Source organism: Panthera leo, chromosome D1, assembly GCF_018350215.1.
Source record: "Panthera leo isolate Ple1 chromosome D1, P.leo_Ple1_pat1.1, whole genome shotgun sequence".
NCBI classification, from domain to species: Eukaryota; Metazoa; Chordata; class Mammalia; order Carnivora; family Felidae; genus Panthera; species Panthera leo.
In genome coordinates this window covers 72,822,357-72,834,795 of record NC_056688.1, presented here as the reverse complement: position 1 = coordinate 72,834,795, position 12,439 = coordinate 72,822,357, and positions in this window count along the sequence as shown.

The following is a 12,439-nucleotide window of genomic DNA, read 5'->3' as shown; positions in this document are numbered from 1 at the left end:
TATATAATTAGAAAATAATTGTATATTTATAGCCTTAGAAGCAAAGCATTAGAAAATGCAATAAAAGACCAATTATAATAGCAAAAAAATGTAAGTACCTAAGAATACTTCTAACAGAAGATTGCAAGAATCTTTGAGGATAATATTACAAAACTTTATGGAATAATGTATTAGAGTCATGCTGGTTTAACAGATAAACTTCACTTGTCAGTGGTTTACCACAGTAGATGTTTCCTTCTTTCTGAGGATAATCCATAACAGGTGTTTTGGATTAGTGGGTGGCTTTCCATTAAGTACAGATTTAGGTGCTCAGGCTCCTTCCGTTATTTTGGCTCTGCCATATTTAACACGTAGCTTCCAAGGTTGCTATAATAAACAGACATACAGGATCATGCAGAAGTTGCTAGTGCTAGAGCTAGCAACTCCTGTGGGCAAGGAGTAGAAATGGTGTGCATTACTTTCTCTCCCATTCTGTCAACTGTGATTCCATTACATTGGTCACTCCTACGTGCAAGGGAGTCTGGGAAATGTAAAATAGTTCCGTGCTCCAGAAAAAAGAATTTGTTGTACAAGTATTCAATCTTTACCCCAAATGACATTAGAAAACACTGAATAATATGGAGATTCTATATCATGTCCAAGAGTAGGAAGACTTATCTTACAATTAAGAAAAAGAAAGAAAAGGCCTATGGGTTGGGGAGGAAAAAATAATCTCTCTTTATTCTCAGATGAAATGATTGTTTATGTAGAAAATCTCAAAGGATCTACGAACAAAACAAAACAAAACAGAAAAAACCCTACCAGAACTAATAAGTAAGTTTAACATGATTGTTGGATAAAATATATAAAAACTATTTTTATTTCGAAATATAATGAAAAATTGGAAAAAGAACTAACAATGTACCACTTACAGTAATACCAAAAATATGAAATTTGTAGGTAAAAATCTAACAAAAATATTCATGAGATCTGTATGCTATATGAACAATACAATATGCCAGTGAGAGAAACCAGAGAAGACCTAAAGAAACAGATATACTGTGTTCATTAATTAAGACAATGAATATTGTGAAGATATCAGTTCTCCCCAACCTGATCTATAGATTCAATGCAATTCCAAACAAAATTCCACAGGATTTTTGTAGAAATTAACAAGCTGATTCTAACATTTATATGGAAAAGAGAAGAAACTAGAATGGCGGAAAAGAGGAATAGATTTGGAGGATTTACACTAAAGCTATAGTATTCAACACATTGTGATATTCAGGATAGACACATACACCAACAGAACAGAATAGAGAGTCTAGAAGTAGACCTAAACATATACGGCAGTTGACTTTCAATGAAGGAGTAGAGACAATTCAAAGGAAAAAGTCTTAAAAAAATGGTGCTGGAGGAATCGAATAAATGGGTGTTGGGCAGGGAGAGAAAAAAACAACAAAAAAAGAACCTTGAACAATATTCCATATACAAAAATTAACTCAAAATGGATCAAAGACCTAAGTGTAAAGCTTAAAATTATTACGTTTTTACAAGAAAACGGGGAATTTTTTGTGAGCTCTGTCTAGCCAAATATTTATTTTATTTTATTTTATTTTATTTTATTTTATTTTTTATAACTGCTATTTTATTATTATTTTTTTTAATATATGAAATTTATTGTCAAATCGGTTTCCATACAACACCCAGTGCTCATCCCAAAAGATGCCCTCTTCAATACCCATCACCTACCCTCCCCTCCCTCCCACCCCCCATCAACCCTCAGTTTGTTCTCAGTTTTTAAGGGTCTCTTATGCTTTGTTTTTTTATTTAATTTAATTTTTTTTATAACTGCTGCTTAGCCAAATATTTTTTAGATATGACACAACTACACAGTCCATAAAATAAATTGGAATTCATCCAGTTAAAAACTTTAGCTCTCCTAAAGACACTGTTAAGAGAGGAAAGGCAAGGGAGAGATTTGGTGAAATATTTCCAAAACTGTGTGGTGCTAAAGGACTTGTATTCAGAACATATAAGAAACTCTCAAAGTTCAATAGTAAGAGAATGAATAAATTGGAAGAAGATTATTTTGCACATGCAAAATTAATAAACATTAATATTTTAAAAATATAAAGAATATGTAAAGAACTGTGAAATTTCACAAGAGCTGATTATGGGAATCTAATGACAGGAAAATATAGCACTTGCTACCTCTTGCTGCCATAAGTCATAGCTTAATCAATATCCCCTTTATCATTATATGGCAAGGACCCCAAGTCACTGTAGCATGATCTGGATCTGAATTGGGAACTGAGGGGTTAGATGGATGTAATTACAAATATATTAAATGAGAGGGGAGTAAAGAGAGAGAAGTACACAAAATTAAAATTTTTACATAAACTTAAAAGCTAAAATCAAAAACATATGAAAAAACAATTTAAGGCAGACATCTGAAATCAACAAAAATTTATAATTGAAATAGAAATGTGTTACATGTAAATCGAGTTTGTAAGAGTCTGATAAAGGCTTTAAAGTGAGTATGTTTATGATGTCCAAAGAGATCAAAAAAAGCATAGCAAAAAGGATTAGAAATTATGAAACTATAAGTTGAAGAAATTTAACAAGCATGGTTGGTATTAACCTCATATTCCAATTGTTGTTCCTGATATATGTGCATTCACTAATTTTTAAAAATACTAACCTTATATCCTGTGACCTTGTTAAATTTATTTATTAGTTCTCATGATGGGTAGATTTCTTAAGCTTGTAGAAGTACATAGTCATAACATCTCCAAAAAGTTTTACTTTTTTTATTCTTTTTTTCCCAAGTTTTTATTTAAAATCTAGTTAGTTAACATATATGGTAAAATTGGTTTTAGGTGTAGAGTTTAGTGATTCATCACTTACATGTAACAACCAGTGCTCACCACCAGTCCCCTCCTTAATACCTATCACCCATTTAGCCCATCTTCTATCCATCCACCCTCCTCCATCAACCCTCAGTTTATTCTCTGTAGTTAAGAATCTCGTATGGTTTGCTTCTCTCTCTCTGTCTCTCTTTTCCTCCCATATGTTCATCTGTTTTGTTTCTTAAATTCTACATGTGAGTGAAATCATATGGTATTTGTCTTTCTCTGACTGACTTATTTGCTTAGTATAATACACTCTAGCTTCATCCACGTCATTGCAAATGGCAAGATTTCACTCTTTTTGATGGCTGATTTTTCACTCTTTTGATATATACATACACATATATATACATATATATATATATATATATATATCAGTATTATCCCACCAGTTACACCAGTTATAATGAATATTGTAATACTTATTTTTTAAAAAATTAATACAATAAACTTGCAAAGGAAAATAATCCAGAGATTAGAATATAGTAAACAAAGTAAGTGACTTAGTTGTTAAACAAAACAAGTAGGTTGATGGGGGGTGGGAGGGAGGGGAAAGTGGATAATGGGCATTGAGGAGGGCCCCTGTTGGGATGAGCACTGGGTGTTGTATGACAATAAATTTCATATTAAAAAAATTAAAAAAAAAACCCAAGCAGGTGTGATTAAGCATAAATAAGAATAGTGTATGAAAAAAATCAGTGACCAGATCTTCCCTTTGTGACATTCTGTGAAAGCACAGATACATCTTTTTCTAGAAATAGTACTCAGTTCCAGGCTCTACAACTTTAGAGGGATGTGGAGAACTCAGAGAAGAAAGCTGCAAGTATTATAAAAATTTTAATTATCAGACATAAAGAATGAGGATAATAGTATACCTAAATAAGATATGACATTTAGAATAAGGCTAATACTATCTACCACTAAGTGAATACTTACTATAGGTCCATATTAGTAAGGAATGTTTTTGGCTTGCAAAATAGTTATTGAAATGCAGTTAATGAAAGCAGTTATTTATTTCATGTGAAAAGAAGTCTAGAGTTTGAAAGTTTAGGGCTGTTAGAGCAGTATAGTGATGCTATTAAAGTCTTAGACTCTTTCTATACTTCTGCCCTACCACTTGCATTATTCATTGAACATTTATTCATTTTACAAGTACTTATGGAGTACTTGCTATGTGTCAGGACCAGTTCTAGTTGATTTTGAATTTTTGAGTTATCTTTTCATCTTGGTATGTATTGTCTTATGATTGTAGGACAGGTCTTGCTACTCTAGACATCATAGTCACATTTAAAAATAGGAAGCTGGGAGGTGCAGAGACAAAAGATCTTTTCTTTAAGAAACTCTGTTCTTTTATTAGGGGAAGAAAACTTGTAAGCACCAAGAAAATCAAATAAAATTAAAGAGATGGAAAGTAAAGAAGTAAGAATTTTAGAGAATCATTTTAGAAGCTTCAACATTCCAACAATAGGCATTCCAGAAAAGAAGAATAGGAAATAGAATAGGGTAGAAAAAGGAAAAATATAAGAAAGTGTCCAGAACTGAAGACATGAATTTTCAGATTAGAAGATCATCCATGTACCCAAGACAATGAATGAAAAAATATCTACACCAAGTGCATTTTTGTAAAATTTTAAAACAATAGGGACAGGGATTCCAAAAGCTTCCAGAGAAAAAAAAACAAAAGTAGGTCATGTCAGATTAGGAAGCAGACATCTCAATGTCAACACTGATGTTTAGAGCATAATGGAACACAAAATTTTGAGAGAAAAGATTTCAGCCTAGATTTTATACCTAACCAAACTATCAACAGAATGTCATGAGAGATAGATAACTTGTCAGATGTATTAACAACAGAAATTTACTTATTTTTTTTAATGTTTATTTTTGAGAGTGCGCACGCACGAGAGAGAGAGAGAGAGAGAGAGAGAGAGAGTGCAGGAGGGGCAGAGAGAGATGGAGACACAGAAACTGAAGCAGGCTCCAGGATCCAAGCTGTCAGCACAGAGCCTGACATGGGGCTTGAACTCATAAGTGGTGAGATCATGACCTGAGCCAAAGTCTGACACTTAACTGACTGAGTCACCCAGGTGTCCCTGAAATTTACTCTTCATACAATTTTTTGTTAAAGAAGCTACCAGAGAATGTGCTCCAGTAAGATGGGGAAGATACGGGAGGCAACACAGAAAATATAAAGACAAAGACCAGAGTGAGAATTATGCAAAGGCATGGAGAGCAGTCAGTTTGAATTTGAGCTGAAAGGTGATTTATTTGACAATTTGGAAAATAATACTGATGGGCAAAAACTTGTGGGAAAAGTGATGATAAGCTCACAAAAAAACTAGTAGATTATTATATGTGAGGATTTCGATAAGGAAAAACAAAGAAGTTATGAAATAAATGACATGTATTTATGACATATATTGACTTAGCCATGTACAAAATTTACTTTGTGTGATAATGTAAGCACTGACTTAATTTAGCCACGAGTTGTTACATAGTTATATTGGGAAGATGGGAGAGATGACATATAAGAATTAAACATTCACTTTAGGTAAATACCTAATGGTATTTAGGCATTTGCTGGGTCATAGGGTAGTTCTATTTTTAGTTTTCTGAGGAACCTCCATACTGTTCTCCAGAGTAGCTGTACCAGTTTGCATTCCCCCAGCAGCGCAAGACAGTTCCCCTTTCTCCACATCCTTGCCAACACCTGTTGTTTCTTGTGTTATTAATTTTAGCCATTCTGACAGGTGTGAGGTGGTATCTCATCATGGTTTTGATTTGTACTTCCCTAATGATGGGTGATGTTGAGCATCTTTTCATGTGTCTGTTAGCCATCTGGATGTCGCTCGTATGTGGGAATTTAAGAAACAAAACAGATGAACATATGGGAAGAGGATGGGGAAAGAGAAGAAAGGGAAACAAACCACCAGAGACTCTTAATGATCAAGAACAAAGTGAGGGTTGTGGAGGGAGGTGGATGGGAGATGGGCTAGATAGGTGATGCTTATTAAGAAGGACAGTTGTCATGATGAGCACTAGGTGTTGTATGTAAGTGGTGAAACACTGAATTCTGCTTCTTCTTTAAAAAATGTTTAATGTTTATTTAGTTTTGAGAGAGAGAGAGAGAGAAGGAGAGAGAGAGAGAGAGAGAGAGAGAGAGAGAGAGAGAGAGAGAGAAAGAGCAGGGGAGGAGCAGACAGAGAGGGTAACACAATCTGAAGTAGGCTCCAGGCTCCAAGCTGCCAGCACAGAGCCTGATGTGGGACTGGAACTCATGAACCATGAGATCATGACCTGAGCTGACGTTGGATGCTTAACTGTCTGAGTCCCCCAGGTGGCCCTGAATTATACTTCTGAAACCAATATTGCACTGAATATTAACTAGATAACATATAAATTGAAAACAAGAATTAAACATGCACTTGCTAAAACAAGAAGACAATAGATAATGACTAGTGAATGTAGAAGTAGTGCCTTGGAAGTAGAAATGACTTGGAATACAAGATTATTAATAGATGTATGAAAGGGCACATCTGAAAAAAATTGGCCATCTGAAACTTGGCAATCTGAAAAATTCTGCAGTTATGTATAAATTATTTTAGAAGCTGATTTATTAAACTGTATGCTGAACTCTTATTTAGGGTAGTCTAAATATATATAGTCAATGAGAACAAGACTAATATTAAAATAATCTGATACTCTAGGTCACCTTTTTGTACATCACTATACTTTCTGGGAAAGTGAGATATTACTTCCAGTACTTCTAGGTTGTATTTGCCTTTTGTGACATTTGAATGACTATTCATTTCAATGTATCTTATGCATCTTTCAGTGCATCTGCTGGAATAACTTGTGATGAATGAGAGAACTATATGCTTAAGGAAACCAGATACTGTTATTCTTTTCTGACTCTTCTTAGCACCCATGCTTTACACATTTAGATGTAGCTTGGGTAAATTGTTCTTAGTTCTCTCATTTTGGGATTTTTAGTTTACTTAAGGACACCACAAAATAAGTAGTATATGAACACTTCTTGTGTAACTATAGAGCAGCAGAATATTAGCTGTTATATGCATCACTGTGTGAAATACTAATTACAAAGAGACCAAAACCAAGTTTGCTAATTGTAGAATATATCTTATTTAAGTTTCTAAGATGAAAAACTGTTCATAGAAAATTTAGATTGCACACTTTTTCAAATATAGACACATGGATAAAAGCAGAATGAGAAAGCTCACATTTTATACTATACTATATTAAATTAGAAGTCTGTTGGTGATTTTAACAGTCTTTTTTTTTTTTTTAATGTTTATTTCTTTTGAGGAGAGAGTGCCAGCAGGGAAGGGCTGACAGAGACGGGGACAGAGGATCTGAAGCAGGCTCCTCGCTGACAGGAGCGAGCCTGATGGGGGGCTTGAACTCACAAACTGTGAGTGATCGTGACCTGAGCTGAAGTTAGATGTTCAATGGATTGAGCCACCCACGTGCCCCAGCAGTCTTTTAACTAATATAATATCAAGACCAAAATGTTGCTGGTGTAAGGTAGTTTCTTTATTCCCTGTGTTTAAATGTCATGCTTCTAATATAAATTGTAATGTTCATGTAATTAATTTACATTAAAAAAATTTTTAATTGAATGAAGTAAAATACATGAATATATTTCATACTATATTATAATCTGGGAGATAATTGAAGCTTCACAGTAAAATACATTCAATTTCAATAATAATATTCATATAAATAAATGCTTATGGCTTATTGAATATTTCATACATTTGTAAGGACAAGTAATTATCTTCTGTCATTTTTCATATGTTAAGCAAAATTTTGGTTTAAAAATGTAAATGTTTTAATATATTCAAGAATGTTTCATAATTAGATATTTTTGCTCAGTTTGTGCCAATCCAGGTACACATTGTACCTATGGCAATATTGTACCTGTCTCCACTCTGTTTCAAAAGTATCTTTTCCATTTTGACTAATACAGAAAATGTCATGGGGCTCCTGGGTGGCTCAGTTGGTTAAGCATCCAACTACGGCTCAGGTCATGATCTCCTGATTTGTGAATTCTAGCCCTGTGTTGGGCTCCACGATGTTGGTGTGGAGGTTGCTTGGGATTCTCTCTCTCTCTCTCTCTCTCTCTCTCTCTCTCTCTCTCTCTCTCTCACTGTCTCTCCCCCACTTACACACACTCTCTCTCTCTCTCAAAATAAATGACTAAACTAAAAAAAAAAAAAAAAAAAGAAAATGTCAGGAGTAAATTTAGTAAGTAACCCATGTAGGCAAAAGAAATACTGTATTTGTTATTTTTAAGGATCTATTTATTATCTGCTGAATAAGAACAAGAAACAACATGGACAATAATCAGAATTTACTTATCTAGTATCTGTAGTGGATACCAAATACACAGATACTGTGATGTAGGCAGGAGATTAATGCTTCATGAAGAAGATTCACTATGAAGATATATTTCCAGAAAGTAAAAATGTCCAGATACTTAAAAAATTAAACATTTTTAAGGTGCCTAGCATGGTGCTTGGTTCAAGAAATAATAGCAAAAACAATTAAACATTAGTTATATTTTAAGTTTTTTTGAAACCTAGGTCCATAATTATGACATACAACTTTAAAAATATTCATTTGACATTTTCCAATATAATGCTAGATAGATATTACTAGATAATATTGTTATTGCCTTGCAGGATCACACGATTTTCCATTTTATCACTGTATTTTCTCACAATGGTGATGTAGTAGTTAATGTGTTGGTCTTCAGTTGTGTGGACAGCTAACACCTGGCTTACTCAGACTAACACTTTCACACCAATAAGTAAAACTTGGTAGGATGAATTGTCTAATGCACAGATCTTATGCTGTAGTTATAGTGTTAAGAAGTCCTTGTTATTATGAATGTGTATTATGAGTATATTGTACATAGTCCTGGTATGCAAATGTGTAGCATTCAGAGAAGTGAAATAATTCTGTGTTATTATTATCTTTGTAAATTACATCTTAAGAGTTTTTGAGGACTTTATGATGGCAGTTTTCTATAGTCACAGTCATACAGTATGTGCATCACAAAGTGTTTTCTTTCACTATTAACAATAACTGAGCCAATGAAAATGCTTTTTAAATATACACTCGGCAAGCAGTTATCTGGCTGTTCCTTCTTACTATCCACAAACCATCTTTTGTCGTCTTTTAAGACAGCATATGAAATAGCTTTGTAAACATCTGTTTTTCATTGTTAATTGTCAGGAAAACTGGGGATTTAAATGCTTCTTTGGAATCTTCTTAATCCTATCAGAGAATAAGTTGTGTATGTTTATCTTTTCTTCTTTAGATTGTTTCTTTGTCATTAGAAAATACATACATGCGGTCTTCATTTATTTTTCTAAAAAATACTTCTAGTGTTATAATATTTTTATAGATATTTTGAGGACATTGCTTTGTAGTAATTAACTGAAATTATTAGCAATACAGGCTACATTATACCTAAAAAAGCTGCACGATAAACATAGACTTAAATATAATTTGCCTTTTCTAATCATTTTCAGAGTTTTCTTGGGCATATTCCATATCAGAATGTGCAATGATAGAAAATATAATGAAAAGGTTTTTGTTAGCCAGAGAACATTAATTAAGAGCTCCAAATCTTTTGCCATACTTTTTCTTTAGGAAATACATGCTTTATTTTCATAAGCTTTTTCTGTTCCAATAATTGAGCCATTAATGTCAATGGAATATTTCTGGCAGTGACATACTAAGAAGTTTTCTCGCAATAATTCATTGTGCTTCCTTCTAAGTGAAAAGGATCTGTTGCAATAATTACTTAAAAAATATTAAAATTTGGCACCAGTTGTTTTGACTTTATAATGTAAAAGCAAATGCACCTATCCCTAAAGAACAGAGAAAGCATCCATAGTTTAATAATTAAATAATATGTGATAACTAATAATTTGTTTTACTTATAAATAAACCTAAGTGACTAAAGTATGGAATACTAAGAGAAGTCAAGTAGTTGATTGTTAGTGAAAACTTTTTTTTCCAGAATGTACTTATTTTAAAACATTTTCTGACCTTTATTAAATTGCTGTACTTTCACGCAATTAGAATGCATTGTGTATTTTTCTTTTTAAAAGGCTTGTACTTTATTAGTTTCTAAACTGGTATCAGTTAGAAACTCACTATTTGCTATTTATATCGCTTTTCAGTCTTTGCTTTTCAAACTTGTATTGAAGTGATGTAGAACTAGGCCTTATCACTGCATATAAAATTAATTGAAATGACATATTGTTGCAGTTTCTATGGCAACCATATCATGATGCTGATGCTCTTAAAAATTTATAAACTATAATCTGAAATATGCTAATTCTAGTGAACATAGTTAACACTTATTTGCTTAATATTCAGCTTAGTACTAAACTCCATCAACTTTGAAAGTAGATTGATAACATATTGTGTACAATTAAAAGAGGTTTCTGTATTGAGCTCTTGAAATATTTTCTCCAGGAACCTACTATTCTAGAACTTTAAGTGTGAATAAGTGAAGCTTTTCATTTACTATTGCCTTAAACAGACATGAATTAGCATGAGGATAATCATTGCTGCAGATTCTCAGTGTTGCTGTCTTTCCCCCTCCCCCTATTAAAAAGAAAATATTCAAACCTAATGCAAAACATCCTGCTGAAAACGTAAAAATTCAGTAAAATCCAATGAGTTATTTAAATAATTGCAAACATCCAGATACTTGGAACACTGACTTGTTTTTTAGTGTTCATTTGTTTGTTTGACTTTAGGTTGATAATAGCTTTATCTGATATATATGATTATGATATATATTGGAGAAATAAAACCAGCAAGTTATAGAATAATTTGGCATAGCAATTACATTAAAGACTGATTTGAGGATATGGTTTTCAGTTTCTTTTACAACTGATTTAAGAGTAAAATACATAAAATATGTTATTTGGAATTGGATTGTAACTATAGATTGTTGTTAAATAAAGCTGTTTTTTATTTGTACACTTTGATAAGTCAGAAAAACTTTTAGAAATGTCTATAGTTTGTTGCTTAATAAAAATATCTGAGATAATTTAAACAGTATATGCCACATAAAATGAATTAATATCATATGTAATTATCAAATATACTTGTATTGAACAGAATACTTCTGCTGGCATATTTGGTAAAAAATATTTTTCAGTATATTAATTGAATTTCAGTATATGTGAAAATTTAATTAATATTTATTGAATCATAAAAGTGAAAAGGATAGATCCTTAAAATACACACTTTTAATTATTTGCTTTGCACATATAGGCACTCAATAAATATTTAAATGTGAATAAAAATGTGCAGAACAAGCAAACGTCTTCCACATAATTGTGATATTTAAAAACACACACACAAAAGAAATCCTCTATTTAGAAAATTTAAAAATAGCAATCTGGGATTTGGAGGAAAGAATTTAAGTAACAAATTTTAAAATGAGAGAACTTAGTTAAATTTAGTTTTTTAAAACAATGCTAACATAATGATACATAAAGCCTATAGTTGCTGAGGTAAATTATCAAACCTTTAAAGACTAGTAATATTAGGAGCTTATTGTTTTGGTGTTTGCTATTTATCAACGAGCAGTTTTACACCATTATTTTTGTGTCCCTTGCTTGTCTTTTATTAGGCATTGAAATGGGACTGTATGATTTATCAAATGTTTCTAGTGTGGCTAAGGTGTATACTGAATGGAACGGTAATCATCTTAGTGAATTGTAAACCTCAGATCTGTGAAGAGGTATTTCTTTAAACAGAGAAGCACATATGTAGGAATGCACATGCTTTAAAAATATTACTTAATGATGGAAAGGTAACATGATATCTTAGAAGGATGCTATTGGGACAGATACTTTGAATTTTAGTGAATAAGGGTTATTTCTGTGGTTGAATTATCCTATAATTCTTTATCATATTTTTCCTTCTGTGGTTTTTGTGACATTCATACTTACCTATGTATTTATTTACATCACCTTTAGTTAGAAAAATAATTTTATGTTCATTGTAAGACAAACATTTGGATGACTGATAAAAATTTCACTTTTCATTTGGATCTTTTAGTGGCATTAGTGTTGTCAGCCTTAAGCTATAAAACAATCAGTACTTTAATACATAATTTTCTTTCAGAAAGCATTTTAAAAACATTAGGTCTGGCATTTAAAAATATTAGGTCTGATATATATTTGGGGGGGAAATTGGTAGAGGTTTATATTTTCTGGTTTCTACCGCATTCTTTCTTATGGTGGTTTTATTTCATTATATTTTGCCATTGATATTCTATTTATAGTAAAGTGAAGCATATATACCAAACAGTGACAACTTCTTCCATGTTGTTAGCATTTTGATTTAAAGATCATGGAATGGGTGCCTGACTGCACAGGTGCCATGTATTCCAGTTTTGTAGTCACTGGCCTTTGGTTTTTCTTTAAATGAGGTTTCTACCCAGGCTTAGTTTCTGCCAGTTACATTAGGCTTCACGTTTATATGCCTTT